Raw genomic sequence first — 20,733 nt, 5'->3', positions numbered from 1 at the left:
AGCAAGGCCAAGGCCAGACGCAGCAGTCGTCGAATCAACAGCAGGGTGGGCGTCGGATCAACAGCAAGAAGACGGCCAGAGCAATAACGAGGGCACGACGCGGCGGAAGATTGAGCTGCGCACGCCGATGGACTTTTCGGAGGCGGAAACAATCAGCTCCGGGTTCTCGGACAAGATCAGCAGCAAGACGACGCAGATGGACGAACGGCCGAGGAACTTTTTGTGCACGATGGCGAACGGTAGGACTGCAAGTTCAGCATCTACGAGGATCAAGCCGTGATTGACTCGCGGTTCCGGTTCAGCCCGTCGCACCGGGAGTTGTTCCGGGAGATCTTTGGGATGTAGAAGAAGGCGGCGGATAACAAGCAATCAGTTGCCACTGTTGGACGATCAGAATCCGTTTGTGGGAGGGAGCGGGGGCAAGGCTGGAACTCCGAAGGTTCCTCCGGTAACGCCTGCTGGGGAGGAACCACCGAGCGAATTTGGGGACGACACGCGGAGCGTCATCTCGTCGGCGGTTTTCGAGCAGTCGTTTGTCCGAGTGCATCACCTATTCGAAGCGCAAGGAGATCGCCGGTCAGCTCCTCCAACCTGGTCAGCACCTCTTCATCCAACTGAACGGCCAACGCCGAGTAGAACGGGACCTCGGGGACCATCCACAACCGTAGCCTCATCTCGCCAACGCCCTCCTCACAGCAGCAGCAGCTCAGCACTCCCGCCTGTGGCCAAAGTGGTGCGTCCTCCTCCTCCTCCTCCTCCTCCTCCTCCTCCTCCTCCTCCTCCTCCTCCTCCTCCTCCTCCTCCTCCTCCTCCTCCTCCTCCTCCTCCTCCTCCTCCTCCTCCTCCTCCTCCTCCTCCTCCTCCTCCTCCTCCTCCTCCTCCTCCTCCTCCTCCTCCTCCTCCTCCTCCTCCTCCTCCTCCTCCTCCTCCTCCTCCTCCTCCTCCTCAACCAATCCCAAAATTAATAATCAATCGATCTAATCGACCTTTATTCCACCACAGACTGCGTCGCCGACCTTTTCCACTGGATCTTCAGCCACCTCGGCAAGGAAAGCGGCCCGGCCAACATCATCCGTACATCTTGGTCAAGCTTCGGTCGGTCGTGCAGAAGGCGCTGTATATCCACACACACACACACACACACACACACACACACTTTGCTACACTCTACCACCACAAAACTCTAAACCATAATCTATAATTCCAAAATTTTAAATTCTTAGATTCTAAATTTCTAAAATTCGCTAATACTGGCATTTTTTTAAACAACACAAACAACAAATCTTAAAACACTGAAATTTTCTAATCTTAAAAATCTTTAATCCTAGAACTTTGAAGTTTTTTAATTCAAGAATTCTAAAATTTCTTAAATTTTCAAATCTATACTTTCAAAATTTTATATTCAAATATTCTAAGTTCCAAATATTCTAAACATAAACTAAAATTTCAAAACCTAAAAATCTTAAACTCTAGAATTAGAGAGTTTTTAAATTTTTTATAAAAAAAATCTACAGTTCTAACATTTCAAAATTCTAAAACTCTAACACTCCAAAATTTTAAATTTCTGAAAATCTTAAATTCTAAAATTTCAAAATTCTGTAATTAGTAAATTGTAAAATTTTGAAATTATAAAATTGTAAAATTCTGAAATTCTAACATGCTAAAATTTAAAAATTCTCAAATTCTTAAATTATAAACTATTATTTTTGAAGTTTATAATTTTAGAATTTCAGAATATTAATTCAAAAATTATAAAATCCTGAAATTATAAATTTTTTATTTTCGAAATTCTGAAACAGTCGACATAAGTGCATTTGCACTGATTCTGAAATAATAAACTTAAAAAATATATAGTTCAAAAATTCTAAAATCCTGAAATTTTGAAATGCTGACATTTTAAAATTCTGATATTCTAAAATTGTTAATTTCTGAAATTTTAAAATTGTAAAACTGTGAAATTCTAAGGTTCTAAAATTTAAAATTCTCAAATTCAAAACTTATAAACTTCATAATTATATGATTCTTAAATTCTGAAATTCTAAAATTATGAATTTCTGAAACTCTAAAATAGTAAAATTCTGAATTATAAAATACCACGATTCTAAAAAATTACAATTTTAAAATTCTTAAATTCTAAAATTGTAAATTTCAATTATTCAAAAAAATTAAAAATCCTCGAATTCTAAAATTATAAACCTCAAGAATTATATAATTCTAAAAATCTAAAATTCTTAACTTCTAAAATTCTAAAATAGTAAAATTCTAAAATACAACAATTCAAAAATTTTAAAATACTGAAATCCTAAAATTGTTAAATTCAAACATTCTAAAATTTTCAAATTCTCAAATTCAATATTAGAAATATTTTAAAATTCTAAAATTCTAAAATTCTAAAATTCTAAAATTCTAAAATTCTAAAATTCTAAAATTCTAAAATTCTAAAATTCTAAAATTCTAAAATTCTAAAATTCTAAAATTCTAAAATTCTAAAATTCTACATTCTAAAATTCTAAAATTCTAAAATTCTAAAATTCTAAAATTCTAAAATTCTAAAATTCTAAAATTCTAAAATTCTAAAATTCTAAAATTCTAAAATTCTAAAATTCTAAAATTCTAAAATTCTAAATTCTAAAATTCTAAAATTCTAAAATTCTAAAATTCTAAAATTCTAAAATTCTAAAATTCTAAAATTCTAAAATTCTAAAATTCTAAAATTCTAAAATTCTAAAATTCTAAAATTCTAAAATTCTAAAATTCTAAAATTCTAAATTCTAAAATTCTAAAATTCTAAAATTCTAAAATTCTAAAATTCTAAAATTCTAAAATTCTAAAATTCTAAAATTCTAAAATTCTAAAATTCTAAACTTCTAAAATTCTAAAATTCTAAAATTCTAAAATTCTAAAATTCTAAAATTCTAAAATTCTAAAATTCTAAAATTCTAAAATTCTAAAATTCTAAAATTCTAAAATTCTAAAATTCTAAAATTCTAAAATTCTAAAATTCTAAAATTCTAAAATTCTAAAATTCTAAAATTCTAAAATTCTAAAATTCTAAAATTCTAAAATTCTAAAATTCTAAAATTCTAAAATTCTAAAATTCTAAAATTCTAAAATTCTAAAATTCGAAAATTCGAAAATTCGAAAATTCGAAAATTCGAAAATTTGAAAATTCGAAAATTAGAAAATTGGAAAATTAGAAAATTAGAAAATTAGAAAATTAGAAAATTAGAAAATTGGAAAATTAGAAAATTAGAAAATTAGAAAATTAGAAAATTAGAAAATTAGAAAATAAGAAAATTAGGAAACTAGAAAATGAGAAAATTAGAAAATAAGAAAATTCTAAAATTCCAAAATTCTAAAATTCTAAAATTCTAAAATTCTAAAATTCTAAAATTCTAAAATTCTAAAATTCTAAAATTCTAAAATTCTAAAATTCTAAAATTCTAAAATTCTAAAATTCTAAAATTCTAAAATTCTAAAATTCTAAAATTCTAAAATTCTAAAATTCTAAAATTCTAAAATTCTAAAATTCTAAAATTCTAAAATTCTAAAATTCTAAAATTCTAAAATTCTAAAATTCTAAAATTCTAAAATTCTAAAATTCTAAAATTCTAAAATTCTAAAATTCTAAAATTCTAAAATTCTAAAATTCTAAAATTCTAAAATTCTAAAATTCTAAAATTCTAAAATTCTAAAATTCTAAAATTCTAAAATTCTAAATTCTAAAATTCTAAAATTCTAAAATTCTAAAATTCTAAAATTCTAAAATTCTAAAATTCTAAAATTCTAAAATTCTAAAATTCTAAAATTCTAAAATTCTAAAATTCTAAAATTCTAAAATTCTAAAATTCTAAAATTCTAAAATTCTAAAATTCTAAAATTCTAAAATTCTAAAATTCTAAAATTCTAAAATTCTAAAATTCTAAAATTCTACATTCTAAAATTCTAAAATTCTAAAATTCTAAAATTCTAAAATTCTAAAATTCTAAAATTCTAAAATTCTAAAATTCTAAAATTCTAAAATTCTAAAATTCTAAAATTCTAAAATTCTAAAATTCTAAAATTCTAAAATTCTAAAATTCTAAAATTCTAAAATTCTAAAATTCTAAATTCTAAAATTCTAAAATTCTAAAATTCTAAAATTCTAAAATTCTAAAATTCTAAAATTCTAAAATTCTAAAATTCTAAAATTCTAAAATTCTAAAATTCTAAAATTCTAAAATTCTAAAATTCTAAAATTCTAAAATTCTAAAATTCTAAAATTCTAAATTTCTAAAATTCTAAAATTCTAAAATTCTAAAATTCTAAAATTCTAAAATTCTAAAATTCTAAAATTCTAAAATTCTAAAATTCTAAAATTCTAAAATTCTAAAATTCTAAAATTCTAAAATTCTAAAATTCTAAAATTCTAAAATTCTAAAATTCTAAAATTCTAAAATTCTAAAATTCTAAAATTCTAAAATTCGAAAATTCGAAAATTCGAAAATTCGAAAATTCGAAAATTCGAAAATTCGAAAATTCGAAAATTGAAATTAGAAAATTAGAAAATTAGAAAATTAGAAAATAAGAAAATTAGAAAATTAGAAAATTAGAAAATTATAAAATTAGAAAATTATAAAATTATAAAATTATAAAATTATAAAATTCTAAAATTCTAAAATTCTAAAATTCTAAAATTCTAAAATTCTAAAATTCTAAAATTCTAAAATTCTAAAATTCTAAAATTCTAAAATTCTAAAATTCTAAAATTCTAAAATTCTAAAATTCTAAAATTCTAAAATTCTAAAATTCTAAAATTCTAAAATTCTAAAATTCTAAAATTCTAATTCTAAAATTCTAAAATTCTACATTCTAAAATTCTAAAATTCTAAAATTCTAAAATTCTAAAATTCTAAAATTCTAAAATTCTAAAATTCTAAAATTCTAAAATTCTAAAATTCTAAAATTCTAAAATTCTAAAATTCTAAATTCTAAAATTCTAAAATTCTAAAATTCTAAAATTCTAAAATTCTAAAATTCTAAAATTCTAAAATTCTAAAATTCTAAAATTCTAAAATTCTAAAATTCTAAAATTCTAAAATTCTAAAATTCTAAAATTCTAAAATTCTAAAATTCTAAAATTCTAAAATTCTAAAATTCTAAAATTCTAAATTCTAAAATTCTAAAATTCTAAAATTCTAAAATTCTAAAATTCTAAAATTCTAAAATTCTAAAATTCTAAAATTCTAAAATTCTAAAATTCTAAAATTCTAAAATTCTAAAATTCTAAAATTCTAAATTCTAAAATTCTAAAATTCTAAAATTCTAAAATTCTAAAATTCTAAAATTCTAAATTCTAAAATTCTAAAATTCTAAAATTCTAAAATTCTAAAATTCTAAAATTCTAAAATTCTAAAATTCTAAAATTCTAAAATTCTAAAATTCTAAAATTCTAAAATTCTAAAATTCTAAAATTCTAAAATTCTAAAATTCTAAAATTCTAAAATTCTAAAATTCTAAAATTCTAAAATTCTAAAATTCTAAATTCTAAAATTCTAAAATTCTAAAATTCTAAAATTCTAAAATTCTAAAATTCTAAAATTCTAAAATTCTAAAATTCTAAAATTCTAAAATTCTAAAATTCTAAAATTCTAAAATTCTAAAATTCTAAAATTCTAAAATTCTAAAATTCTAAAATTCTAAAATTCTAAAATTCTAAAATTCTAAAATTATAAAATTATAAAATTATAAAATTATAAAATTATAAAATTATAAAATTATAAAATTATAAAATTCTAAAATTATAAAATTATAAAATTATAAAATTCTAAAATTATAAAATTATAAAATTATAAAATTCTAAAATTATAAAATTATAAAATTATAAAATTATAAAATTCTAAAATTATAAAATTATAAAATTATAAAATTATAAAATTATAAAATTATAAAATTATAAAATTATAAAATTATAAAATTATAAAATTCTAAAATTATAAAATTATAAAATTATAAAATTATAAAATTCTAAAATTCTAAAATTCTAAAATTATAAAATTATAAAATTATAAAATTATAAAATTCTAAAATTATAAAATTATAAAATTATAAAATTATAAAATTCTAAAATTCTAAAATTATAAAATTATAAAATTATAAAATTCTAAAATTCTAAAATTCTAAAATTATAAAATTATAAAATTATAAAATTATAAAATTATAAAATTATAAAATTATAAAATTATAAAATTATAAAATTATAAAATTATAAAATTATAAAATTATAAAATTATAAAATTATAAAATTATAAAATTATAAAATTATTAAATTATAAAATTATAAAATTATAAAATTATAAAATTATAAAATTATAAAATTATAAAATTATAAAATTATAAAATTATAAAATTATAAAATTATAAAATTATAAAATTATAAAATTATAAAATTATAAAATTATAAAATTATAAAATTATAAAATTATAAAATTCTAAAATTATAAAATTATAAAATTCTAAAATTATAAAATTATAAAATTATAAAATTATAAAATTCTAAAATTATAAAATTATAAAATTATAAAATTATAAAATTATAAAATTATAAAATTATAAAATTATAAAATTATAAAATTATAAAATTCTAAAATTATAAAATTATAAAATTATAAAATTATAAAATTATAAAATTCTAAAATTCTAAAATTCTAAAATTCTAAAATTATAAAATTATAAAATTATAAAATTCTAAAATTATAAAATTATAAAATTCTAAAATTATAAAATTCTAAAATTCTAAAATTATAAAATTCTAAAATTCTAAAATTATAAAATTCTAAAATTCTAAAATTCTAAAATTCTAAAATTCTAAAATTCTAAAATTCTAAAATTCTAAAATTCTAAAATTATAAAATTCTAAAATTCTAAAATTCTAAAATTATAAAATTCTAAAATTCTAAAATTCTAAAATTATAAAATTATAAAATTCTAAAATTATAAAATTATAAAATTCTAAAATTATAAAATTATAAAATTCTAAAATTATAAAATTATAAAATTATAAAATTATAAAATTATAAAATTATAAAATTATAAAATTATAAAATTATAAAATTCTAAAATTATAAAATTCTAAAATTCTAAAATTATAAAATTCTAAAATTATAAAATTCTAAAATTCTAAAATTCTAAAATTCTAAAATTCTAAAATTATAAAATTATAAAATTATAAAATTATAAAATTATAAAATTATAAAATTATAAAATTATAAAATTATAAAATTATAAAATTATAAAATTATAAAATTATAGAATTATAAAATTATAAAATTATCAAATTATCAAATTATTAAATTATAAAATTATAAAATTATAAAATTATAAAATTATAAAATTATAAAATTATAAAATTATAAAATTATAAAATTATAAAATTATAAAATTATAAAATTATAAAATTATAAAATTATAAAATTATAAAATTATAAAATTATAAAATTCTAAAATTATAAAATTCTAAAATTCTAAAATTATAAAATTATAAAATTCTAAAATTATAAAATTATAAAATTCTAAAATTATAAAATTATAAAATTCTAAAATTCTAAAATTCTAAACTTCTAAACTTCTAAAATTTTAAAATTCTAAAATTCTAAAATTTAAAGAATCCTTAATTCCTTAATTTCGTAAATTCCTAAATTCCTAAATTCCTAAATTCCCAAATTCCCAAATACCCGAATTCCCAAACTCCCAAATTCCCGAATTCTCAAATTCCTAAATTCCTAAATTTCCAAATTCCCAAATTCTCAAATTCTCAAATTCTCAAATTCTTAAATTACCATTTTACCAAATTCCCGAATCCTCAAATTTACAAATTCACTAATTTCCAAATTCCCAAATGCTCGAATTCCCAAACTCCCAAATTCCCGAATTCCCAAATTCCTAAACTCCTAAATTCTCAAATTCTCAAATTCCCAAGTTCACAAATTCCCCAATTCCCAAATTCCCAAATTCTTAAATTCCCAAATTCCTTAATTCCTAAATTCCTGAATTCCCAAATTCCCAAATACCCGAATTCCCAAACTTCGAAATTCCCGAATTATCAAATTCCTAAATTCCTTAATTCCTAAATTCTCAAATTCTCAAATTCCCAAAATTCCCAAATTTTTAAATTCCCATATTACCAAATTCCCGAATTCTCAAATTAACAAATTCACTAATTTCCAAATTCCCAAATACCCGAATTCCCAATCTCCCAAATTCCCGAATTCCCAAATTCCTAAATTCCTAAATTCTCAAATTCCCAAGTTCACAAATTCCCAAATTCTTAAATTCCCAAATTCCCAAGTTAACAAATTCCCCAATTCCCAAATTTCCAAATTCTTTAATTCCCAAATTATCAAATTCCCAATTCTTATATTCCCATATTCTCAAATTCTTAAATTCTAAAATTCCCAAATTCCATAATACCCGAATTCCCAAACTCCCAAATTCCCGAATTCCCAAATTCCTAAATTCCTAAATTCCTAAATTCTCAAATTCCCAAATTCTCAAATTCCCAAAATTCCCAAATTCTTAAATTCCCATATTACCAAATTCCCGAATTCTCAAATTAACAAATTCACTAATTTCCAAATTCCCAAATACCCGAATTCCCAAACTCCCAAATTCCCGAATTCCCAAATTCCTAAATTCCTAAATTCTCAAATTCTCAAATTCCCAAGTTCACAAATTCCCAAATTCCCAAATTCTTAAATTCCTAAATTCCCAAGTTAACAAATTCCCCAATTCCCAAATTTCCAAATTCTTTAATTCCCAAATTATCAAATTCCCAATTCTTATATTCCCATATTCTCAAATTCTTAAATTCTAAAATTCCCAAATTCCATAATACCCGAATTCCCAAACTCCCAAATTCCCGAATTCCCAAATTCCTAAATTCCTAAATTCCTAAATTCTCAAATTCCCAAATTCTCAAATTCCCAAATTCTTAAATTCCCATATTACCAAATTCCCGAATTCTCAAATTAACAAATTCACTAATTTCCAAATTCCCAAATACCCGAATTCCCAAACTCCCAAATTCCCGAATTCCCAAATTCCTAAATTCCTAAATTCCTAAATTCTAAAATTCTCAAATTCCCAAGATCACAAATTCCCAAATTCTTAAATTCCCAAATTCCTTAATTCTTAAATTCCTAAATTCCCAAATTCCCAAATTCTTAAATTCCCAAATTCACAAATTCACAGGATCCCAAATTCCCAAATTTCCAAATTCTTAAATTCCCAAATTCCCAAATTAACAAATTCCCCAATTCCCAAATTCTTTAATTCCCAAATTCTCAAAATCCCAAATTCTTATATTCCCATGTTCCCAAATTCTTAAATTCCCAAATAACCCAATTCTAAAATTCCCAAATACCCGAATTCCCAAACTCCCAAATTCCCGAATTCCCAAATTCCTAAATTCCTTAATTCCTAAATTCCTAAATTCCTAAATTCTCAAATTCCCAAATTCTCAAATTCCCAAAATTCGCAAATTCTTAAATTCCCATATTACCAAATTCCCGAATTCCCAAATTAACAAATTCACTAATTTCTAAATTCAAAAATTCCCCAGTTCCCAAATTCTCAAATTCCCAAATTCTTAGATTCCCAAATTCACAAATTCCCAAATTCACAAGTTCCCAAATTCTTAATTCCCAAATTCTCAAATTCTTAAATTCCCATATTCCCAAATTCTAAAATTCCCAAATAACCAAATTCTAAAATTCCCAAATTCCCAAATACCCGAATTCCCAAACTCCCAAATTTCCGAATTCCCAAATTCCTAAATTCCCAAATTCTCAAATTCCCAAATTCTTAAATTCCCAAATTCCTTAATTCCTAAATTCCCAAATTCTCAAATTCCCAAAATCCCAAATTCTCAAATTCCTAAATTCCCAAATTCTTTAATTCCCAAATTCCCAAAATCCCAAATTCCTAAATTCCTGAATTCTCAAATTCCCAAATTCCTAAATTCCTTAATTCCTAAATTCTCTAATTCCTAAATTCCTAAATTCCTATATTCCTAAATTCCTATATTCCTAAATTCCTAAATTTCTAAATTCCTAAATTCCGAAATTCCCAAATTCTTAAATTCCCAAGTTCCCAAATTCCCAAATTCTCAAATTCCCAAATTCCCAAAATCCCAAATTCACAAATTCCCAAATTCACAAATTCTCAAATTCTCAAATCACCAAATTCACAAATTGTATTCCCATATTCCAAACACACACACACACACACACACTCACACAAAGATTAATTTTATAATTAATGATGTATTTTTTGCCTCAATAAATAAAAAAACGAATCAACTGTTTTACTGAACCAAAAGAAATATCCAACGGTCAATTCAAAAACCAAAACCAACGGTCAATTCAAAAACCGATTAAATCGTTCGGGATGGCTGCGTGCATTTTGTTTTGCCAGGCGTCACCATACCGTGACGACTCAAAATCGACAACATTGTTCTCGATTTTGTTGCAAATGTTACCGGACGACTGGTCGACAACATTCTGAAACGAATTTCAGAACGAATCGAGAACAATGTTGTCGATTTCCCGGACAGGATTTCTATCCGTGTACAAAATTAAAAATTCATCTTTTTTACGAATTGCCCCGTTTTTAAGTTACAGACATTTCAAGAGTAAAATAAATAAAAACCTTATAGTTTTGCAATTAATGGATTATCCAAGGAGATAAAACCAAAAAAATATTTGAAGATATGAGAAAATTGCTGGTTTCTGTGATACGGCCTATTAAAATAAAAATTTGGTGAAAAATGAGTTTTCTGATTGTCACCTGATTTGCTTATATATTTCAACTAGTGATATCTCAGAGGATAGAGGTTCGATTTTTGATTTTTAAGATATAATTTATTTAGTAAAACTTTTTGGTCTTTTCAAAAACTTTATTATAAAAATTTTACCTGGAATTATGACTGAGCTTTAAAACTCAAACAAAAGACAACTTTAGCAAAACTTCCAAGATTATTGAAAATGTGTTTTGCAAGGGAGCTTTCTTCATACAATATTTTTAAATTGCAAAAAAATGCCATTCTTCGGAAATTTAAACAGTCCAGTTGTTTTGCAACTATTAGCTTCCCAATTATTGTTTACCAAGCCAAAACATGCTATTTTGGAACATCAAAAAAGAAAATTTCATTTGCTTTTCTTTTAGTTGAAGTCCATTAGAATTGTAGCTTTCTGAAAAAAATATAGTTTTTCCTCCTAATTTTTTGAACTTTTCTAAAACTTGGTAGGGGGGGGGACAATCAGAAAATCCCTTCTCAAGATAGTTGATAAACCTTTGGAAAAATGCAAAAATGAATTTTTGATCTGCTCTGTTGTTTTACAAACATCAGTTTTCAAAACATCGAAAAAATATATAACGAAAAAAAATCTTTTTGCAGTACTGTAAAATGGAATTTAACAAAAACTCAAAATAGTTTTGGTCGATCCCAGACATTCCAAATATTATTTTAAGCGCAAAATATGCATCATAAACTTTGAAAAATATTTGCAGAAGGCTTACATGATTTAAAAATTGTGAAATCATTTTTACAATTAACTTAAATTTACAAGGGTTTCACTTTTTAACATTTAAAATCAGATCAATACTTTCCAAAATATCATCGAATGAAAATAGAATTAATTGTGTTTTTCAAATGTATTTTTGCCTTCCTCACCTTACTGAGGAAAGGCTACAAAATCACTCAGAAAACGAACTTCTTAGTTTTACCTCATAGACCCACCTTCATGTATACATATCGACTCAGAATCAAATTCTGAGCAAATGTCTGTGTGTGTGGTGGGATGTTGATCAAAAAAATTTGCACTGGATTATCTCGGCACTGGCTGAACCGATTTGGACCGTTTTGGACTCATTCGATCCGTCTTGGGGTCCCATAAGTCGCTATTGAAAATTATAAAGTTTAGTTGAGTACTTCAAAAGATATGCTAAAAAAACGATTTTAACAAAAGTCCGGAAGATTGTAAAAAGGGTGGTTTTTGTAAGAAAACCCGTCATGCTATACATTTTTAGAAAGGTAATATAGAGACCTTTCCAACGCGTCAAAAACACCATGCGACTACCATGCGACTTGTCGTTGGATAGGTAATCGAAAGATCTTTCCAACAATTTCAATAGATTGCAGATCTGACAACCCTATCAAAAGTTATAAGCACATAAGAGCCCTGAATTATGAAGATCTTACTACCCAATCTAATGGTATGAATCAAGTTGATAGAACACTGAAAGCTCCGTCCTTTTGTATCTATTTTGGATAGCATTACTCTCTAAATGTGAGGAAGGCACCAACCAACTAAGGGTGGATTAAGTAACGTTTTTTTTGTAGAGATGTACAGGGATGGCCACTGTTTTTAATTTTTTTAAAGAGAACTTTTTTCAGAAAATGTTGATCAAAAAATGGCTTATACTTTAAAAATGTGCATTTTATTTATTAAATCACATAATTACGTGAATTCTCAATTTTCTATAAAATTGAGCATTGATTTTTCATCGCAGGAATTTTTGATACTTTTCTAAAATCGCATTTTATTAGAAAAAATATGGATTGATGGAAAATAGCTCAACAGTTGACACTTTTTGTTCAATTATAAAAAAAAACAAATGTCCAATTTTTTTGTGTAAAAAAATGTAATTTATAACAATGCATTTTATCGTATACATATTTGTTTACGGATAAACTCAATTTAATCTAATACTTTGTCGAAGACACCAATTCGATCAGAAAATTCCTTCTCAAGATAGAGTTTTTCAAATATTTGTACTGCATTTTTTTAAGGACATCCTCCAAATTTGTATGGAGACTTCTATAGAGAAACCAATGATGCAAAATGGCATATTTGGACCCAAGGAATCGATTGACGAAACATAGTCCAAAAAGAAAGTTTAAATAATTAAATATCTTGAAAATGGTGAATTTCTAGAGAGTCGCTCCACTTAATTTCGTAAAATCGTCTCTTTAACACCTAAACTCCCAAGCTCGAGAAAAAGGGGGAATTTCAATATTAATTCCTCCTTTTTCTCGAGCTTGGTAGTTTAGGTGTTAAAAAAACGTGATTTATTTTTTTTTGCTGAGAATGTAAATGAAATTATAAAAAAATCTGTTAGTTCTGTTCAATGAAAGGTAGTTTTGAAAAGAGCTAAATTGTGTCCACTGTTTATGGATGGCCCCTTGTTTGTTTTTTTCATGGTTTGCATTTCAACTGTAGTTGAAAAAATCAGTAATTTTATTGCGTTGATAACCTCTTGTATTTTAATTATTAAAAATATTTCATTGTTCCATTTTGTTGTTTTCCTTAATAAAAAAAAAATAAAAAAATTATGTTAAGCATGTTTGTCTAGAACAATGCCTCATTTTGGCAAATCGAAATTACACAAAAAGTATTTAATTTGGATAATAGAATTACTATGTGATCATAGAATGGTTATTTTGTACTTGTCGAATGTTTTTCTTATCAAACAAAAAATACATTCTTTTATTTTCAGCATCAAGAAGCCAAGGGTTAGTGAGCTTCATCCAAAGTCTAGGAGGATATCACCTTACCACCTTGCGGCTTCTTTCGTCTTGCGCGGCTCGGCTCGTTTTGCGCTCGTCATCGCCCTCTCTCGTTGAGGAGGAGATTGACATCGAGAGATGAGATGCGGTGAGGACCAAGACGCGTGACGCCAAGCGATGAGATGAGTTGTTTGCGTGAATGTGATGACGAGCGCCAAACTATGAGGTCGTTGAGTATACTAAGTACTTGACACCCGGTGGAGCGGAAAATCGGAAATTTTTCGCACCTTCAAGCAGTGGATTTAAATCTAGGACATTATTCACATCAACTTGAGTAAACAACACCCGATCTAAGTACCGTTTCCAACTCAATAACTTGCCAATCAATTACCCCGGTGGGGCTAGTCAACGCGCCCAAGGACTACCTCAATATGATCTCCATATGACAGTGGCGTCCCGGTCCGGTAATCAATTTTGCTGACACCATTCCAGTGTGACGTCTCACGGAGCTCGCGATTCGCGCTGCAACGACTTTAATGCCTGTCAGCTGTCACTCACGAGCGAGTATGAGTGATTGGTTTGGCCGCTCTCCGACGTGGAAATGCACTTTGATATTAATAAGTGGCGCGCGGATAAATAATGAAAATAAGTCGTCGAGCAGGGAACCGTTCCGCGATGAGCAATAAAACTTTATTCCTCTCACCTCACCGCACCCTCACCTCTTCACTCATTTCACCCACTCATCCATCTCATTTGTTTGCGCGCGCGAGAGACCTTTTGATTGACCAACTTGTCCAATTTGCTCTCACATTACCCGACTCGTCTCGTACGGGCTGTTATATCCGCGGTACTCCTACGAACGGAGCTGATGGACGGACGGACGGACAGTCGTCGTCGTCGTTCACGCTTCACTAAGCTGCTGGCATGCTGCCATCATTCGCCGGTTGCATCGCGCGGACATGAGTGATATGTTTTTATTTTTGCACCTCTGACTGACTGCGGGAATAAGATTGACTTTCAATTGGAACGGGATGATGGGAGGGGGTGAATTGAAATGTAAATTAGTTTGTCGACCAATTTTAGTTAAGTGGAAAAATTTTAGTATGTTTGGCGGTTTAAGGGCTAATCCTAATTATTGTCCAACTAGCAGGTTCTCACTATTTCAACAAAATGTTTTGCAATAGTGTTGATAGAAACTTGCTTGAGCACTTGAGCGAAGGGTAGAATAGTCATGAATAAGGCTCTTATTTGAAAGAAATGTGTGTCTACTGGAAACCCTTCTACCATAAGAATGGCTTCGGTTATGGACGCTCCCTTGTAAAGTTATACCTAAATGTTTAGTTCTATGGTGTGGAAGTAAATTGGGCAATTCTCTACAAAAAAAGAAGATTTTTTAGATTTTTTTTATATGCTTTAAACTCAGACGGTGAACACGTGGAGAAGCATCGATTGCATTATTATTACAAAATCATCATGTTGCGTTATTTGGAATAGTTCAAATTGTTACAGGAACATCAAAAATTATAATTTTATTTCTTTAAAGTATGTTTCTGAGCCAAAACTTGAGTGAATGCTCAGCCACGTGTTCACCGTCTGACATAGGGCGTCGTAATTTTCAGCTAGCCGTCATAGCATACTAAGGACAATGCGTACATTTGAAGGGTGAATCGTTGATTCTGGAGACACCGGACGTCAATCCAATGCGCACCTTGGGGACAGAACGGACAACCCTAACACACCTGTCTTTATTCCGAGTGAATCCATGTTGTCCCCAGACCTGTAGGAACGATTGAACGAGAAGCATAAAAATCCCATAGTAATTTACATGTAAACTTTGAACCGTTGGGGACAGGCCAATTCTCAACCAAATGGGCTGATATTTGGCATGAGAGTCCCTATGGGTATCCTCTACTAGGGGAACCTCGGATTGCCTGATTCTGAGAACTTTTTTGTTTGGATGAAACACCCTAATGTAGATATTCAAAAATCTATACCTCGCAAAGATTTTTTTTATTGATTTGGTGTCTTCAGTAAAGTTATAAGTTAAAAGGATTTTGGGAAAAATAGATACACCGTAAAAACCGTTAAGTTTAACTTTTCAGCACTTGTTTCGAAAAGTAACACTTTTCAACATTTTTTTTAAGCGATTTATTGACAAAATACATGAAAATTTTACTTAAAATTTCACTCAATGGGTGTTTTTCGGGCTTTCTGAAACAAAAATACACGCCACTTCTATGAGATTTTTCAATTTTTTAGTTTAAAAGTTACATTTTAAAGTGATGTCACGTTTTTTTTTCGCTTAATTTTTTTTTTGTAGATAGCCTAAACTGTGACAAAAAGACTCACGATAAATGGAGGATGGTATGTCTCTCCTTAAAAAAAATACAAAAATCATTTACTAAAACTGTTTTTTTGAAAAGCGGTCGAAACGTCAAAAAATTTCAAAAACCGACAGTGGGAATCGATTCCTCAGACAATTTTACATAAAAGTCTCCATATTGATCATTGTCCTATGTCCAATTCTTGTGAAGATACAGCGGTTTAAAAATTAAAAATGTTGAAAAAATAGGTTTTTTAGTGGTTTTTGGCAATTTCTATATGGGTAATTCTCCGCCAACTCACACAGCAGTTGCCCCGACCCCTCTTCGATTTGCGTGAAACTTTGTCCTAAGGGGTAACTTTTGTCCCTGATCACGAATCCGAGGTCCGTTTTTTGATATCTCGTGACGAAGGGGCAGTACGAGCCCTTCAATTTTTGAATATGTGAAAAAGAGGTGTTTTTCAATAATTTGCAGCCTGAAACGGTGATGAGATAGAAATAAAAAAGTTTTAAAAATTCTCCCATTTTCCGTTACTCGACTGTAAAATTTTTTGGAACATGTCATTTTATGGGAAATTTAATGTACTTTTCGAATCTACATTGACCCAGAAGGGTCATTTTTTCATTTAGAACAAAATTTTTCATTTTAAAATTTCGTGTTTTTTCTAACTTTGCAGGGTTATTTTTTAGAGTGTAACAATGTTCTAAAAAGTTGTAGAGCAGACAATTACAAAAATTTTGATATATAGACATAAGGGGTTTGCTTATAAACATCACGAGTTATCGCGATTCCACGAATTTTTTTTTTGAAAAAGTTGGTCGTCATCGATCATGGCCGTTCATGGTCACCCGCGACAGACACGGACGACGAAACAAAGAGAAACGCAAAAAGTAACTTTTTCAAAACTTTTTTTCGTAAAATCGCGATTACTCGTGATGTTTATAAGCAAACCCCTTAAGTCTATACATCAAAATTTTTGTAATTGTCTGCTCTACAACTTTGTAGAACATTGTTACACTCTAAAAAAAACCCTGCAAAGTTAGAAAAAACACGAAATTTTAAAATGAAAAATTTTGTTCTAAATGAAAAAGTGACCCTTCTGGGTCAATGTAGATTCGAAAAGTACATTAAATTTCCCATAAAATGACATGTTCCAAAAATTTTTACAGTCGAGTAACGGAAAATGGGAGAATTTTTAAAACTTTTTTAGTGTTTTTTTCGATGAAAAATACGTTTTTTTCGGAATATTGAGTACGCCATCAAATCGGGCGTCTTATTTTACATAAAAGTCCCTTTGACACCAAATTTCTATCTCATCACCGTTTCAGGCTGCAAATTATTGAAAAACACCTCTTTTTTTCGAATGTTCAAAAATGGAAGGGGTCGTACCGCCCCTCCGTCAAGAGATATCAAAAAACGGACCCCGGATTCGTGATCAGGGACAAAAGTTACCCCTTAGGACAAAGTTTCACGCAAATCGAAGAGGGGTCGGGGCAACTCTTCCCGATTTCGTGTGAGTTGGTAGAGAATTACCCATATGAGAGACTTGTTTTTTCACTTTTCCATTTTTCAAAAAAAAAAAAACAGTTTTAGTAAATAATTTTTGTATTTGTTTAGGAGAGACATACCATCCTGCATTTTTCGTGACATCTTAGGCTATTTTCACAAAAAATTTGAACGAAAAAAAATCGTGACATACTCTTAAAATTTAACTTTAAACATAAAAACTGAAAAATCTCATATAAGTGGCGTGACTTTTTCTTTCAGTGTTTTTTTTCCAAAAAGCTCGTCTAATTTCCTAAAAGTTTGTCTTTGACCACTTCTTGATACGATGCAACGGCTTCGAGATACAGCAATATTTAAATTACAAAATACAAAAATATTGAAAACCCACAAAATACACAAAAATGGCTTTTATAGGCCTATGATAACATGTCTAAAAAGTTTCATTGAAATCGGAGAGTGTCGGGAACAAAAGTACCAGAAAATTGGAATTGATGGAATTGCTCAGTTAAGAATTCTTGAAAAAGGGGTGTTTTTGAAAAAGAAATTTACACTGCAGCAAAAAAAAATCCACAACTTTTGGTACCAAAAAAAGCACAGGTCTTCTCATAAATTTTAATGTTATCGCAGTTTTAGTGATTATACAACCTTTTCAAATGGTAGGCTAGATTTTTGGAACTTCAAAATATGTTTATTAGAAAGTCCAACTAATCACCCTTGAATTTGCGTCCAAGACAACTAAAATTGGTTGAAATGGCGCTAAGTTTTGATTTTTTGAAAAAAGTGTTTATTTTTTGCCAAAAACGACAAAAATGGCCATTGTTTGGATCACCCCAACATGGAGTGGGCCAAGGAATCCTAACTCTTTTTTTTTTTTTTTCTCAAACTCTCATATGGAACTGCTTTATGAATACTTTTAAATGAAAAAAATAATATGCAATCGAAAAGAACTTTCGAGATTTTTTGATGAAGTGCACCATTTTAGAGTTGAAGACGTTTCCATGTTTTTTTTTTTTTACTCTTCTGTAAAGACGTTTCCATGTTTTTTTTTTACTCTTCTGTAAAGTACTTAATAAAAAAAACTTATTTAAGTTGGTGTTCAGGTGTTAACTCCAAAATGGTGTATTTTATAAGTTAACCTTAAGGTTATGTTATTTTTTTAAATAACTCATTAAAGAAAAGAAAAGAAAATGCCAGGACCGGTGCAGTGGTGATGTAGTGTGCGATCACGCCTTCTGTCGGACGGGGAAGTAAATGTTGGCCCCGGTCTAACCTAGAGGATAGGTCGTTGGCTCAGCCCAGGTCGTCTCCCTGGGTCCTGTCCCGGTGGAGTCTCTGATAGGCAGTTGGACTCACAATAAAAAGGTCGTCAGTTCGAATCGGTTACGGGTGTTAAATTAGTTAAACCAATAACCTGACAAATATTAAAAAAAAACAAAACTGTTTAAAAAATATTAGTTCACATTCGTTAAAACAGCATGCCCAATTCCCAAAATTAAACTATTTATCCACAGACGCTAACAAGACAGCTCTCTATACCCGCCACCCACATCATAATAAACCCGTAAATTGCGTGTGATTTTCTGCGGAACCACAATTCACCGACATGCAGCTCGCATCGCGCGTTTCGAAGGGAGCGAGGAGGGCCTGTCTGTCTAATCCTTTTTGCGTTCGCACGCGTCGCCGTTTGGTGGGCTCTCTCTTTGGGCAGCTCGCCACAACCGCCCCTCACATACACCATCCATCTATCAAGTTCAAAGAAGCAGAAGCACTTGACACGACGACGACGACCGTGGCGGCACGCATGTTTAGCTGTGTGTATGAGTTGGCAGTCAACAAGTTGTTTTGGAGCCGCCACAAACGAGAGGCTCGTCGTAAGGGTTGAAAACACACATACGCACACGAGCGTTGGGCTCGTCAGGCTAGAGTCAGCTGGAGAGAGTTATGCGTGTCTATGAGGGCAGAAAAAGTAGGAAACTGTAAAAAATCTTTAATACAAAACAATCTGAGCAGAAAAGAGACCAGATGTTTTTTTTTTATTTTGCACAAAGACATCGAAATACTAAGATAAGGAAATAACTAACATAATAACCTGCAGCTTATAAAAACAAACTTTTAAAAATACATTAAAAAATGTTTAAAAGAATACAAAATATAATTGAAGCAAATTCACATCATTTAATTTCACAGTGCATAAACGGGTTATGTTATGATAAACCTTAGAAAATTTGGCGTAAATTTTGTGAAGTCTGCGCGATACGTACGATATGAGCGTGTGTATGTGAGTTTGTACGTGTGCTTGTTGCTGTGTTGAGGAGTGCTAATGTGGCCGCAAAATGCGTACCACAAATCAACAGCAGCTAAACGGTATGATGGGACCCAGTGGGAGAGGCTTGGATGGTGTGAAGGTGTGAAGAAGCCTTTTTTCCGCGAAGAGATCGTCACGTGCGCTTCCGGTTGGGAGAGAAATGTGCTGGGTGTTTAAAAAGGGTTTGTTTTGTTGTCAAACAAATACTTACTTTTAATCACTGCACTGTTGCTCTTTATGAGTGTCCTGGAATGAAAAAAACATAGACAAACTTAGAATCGAACCATTTCATTTTTGTTTTTTTTTTATTTAGTTCATCATCAACATTTTTTATTAATATTTGAAGCCTAATTTATCAGGAAGGTGCTGTGTCCTATCCCTCGCCTGACCAGACCAAAATCCATGATAAAGCTGTCAGACCAAATCTGTCAGACCAAATCTGTCAGACCAAATCTGTCAGACCAAATCTGTCAGACCAAGACTGTCAGACCAAGACTGTCAGACGAAAGAGCAAAAAGTAAACAATCTTGGTCTTCGACGTAGGTGCACACAATTCAAAAAAATAAAATTTGAAAAATAATTTTATTTTTCCAATTCAATGACTGGTTTTTGACTTCAATATTGAATGTACCCCAGAAAATGATCAAACAGTGTGGCGTCCTGTACACCGACAATTAAATAAGCAGTTATAAGCCTTATTCTTCCAATTGAATTTTTGGTCGCGTTTTCAATCTTGAAATTATTTATGCGGATTTGTGATTCCTCTCTTTCCATCATTCCCTTGTATGTTATGGTAAGAAACAGGAATATTTTTGATTTTTTAAATACTGTTTATTAATATGATATAATATGATTAATATGATTATTTTTTTCTAAAGAGACATCCAATTAGACCTTATTTTTCAAAACACAATAGCTCGACAATACGGTGACAATAAAAAAGAGTCAGGGATACACCCTGGGCTCGATTTTTTAGCCAAAAATAAGTAACTGTGCCAATATTGAGCACAATTCTGGAGTTTTTTTTTTAAAAAAAAAAGGTCCAATAAACC

The 20,733-nt window shown here is 28.7% G+C and overlaps 1 pseudogene; it reads left to right on the top strand.

The window, feature by feature from the left end:
- The first annotated feature begins 280 nt into the window (after window positions 1–280).
- LOC120422763 (uncharacterized) lies at window positions 281–717 on the top strand (annotated as a pseudogene).
- The last annotated feature ends 20,016 nt before the right edge of the window (window positions 718–20,733 follow it).

Source organism: Culex pipiens, chromosome 2 (genome assembly GCF_016801865.2).
Source record: "Culex pipiens pallens isolate TS chromosome 2, TS_CPP_V2, whole genome shotgun sequence".
Taxonomy (NCBI): domain Eukaryota; kingdom Metazoa; phylum Arthropoda; class Insecta; order Diptera; family Culicidae; genus Culex; species Culex pipiens.
This window is presented reverse-complemented; position numbering and strand designations above follow the sequence as displayed.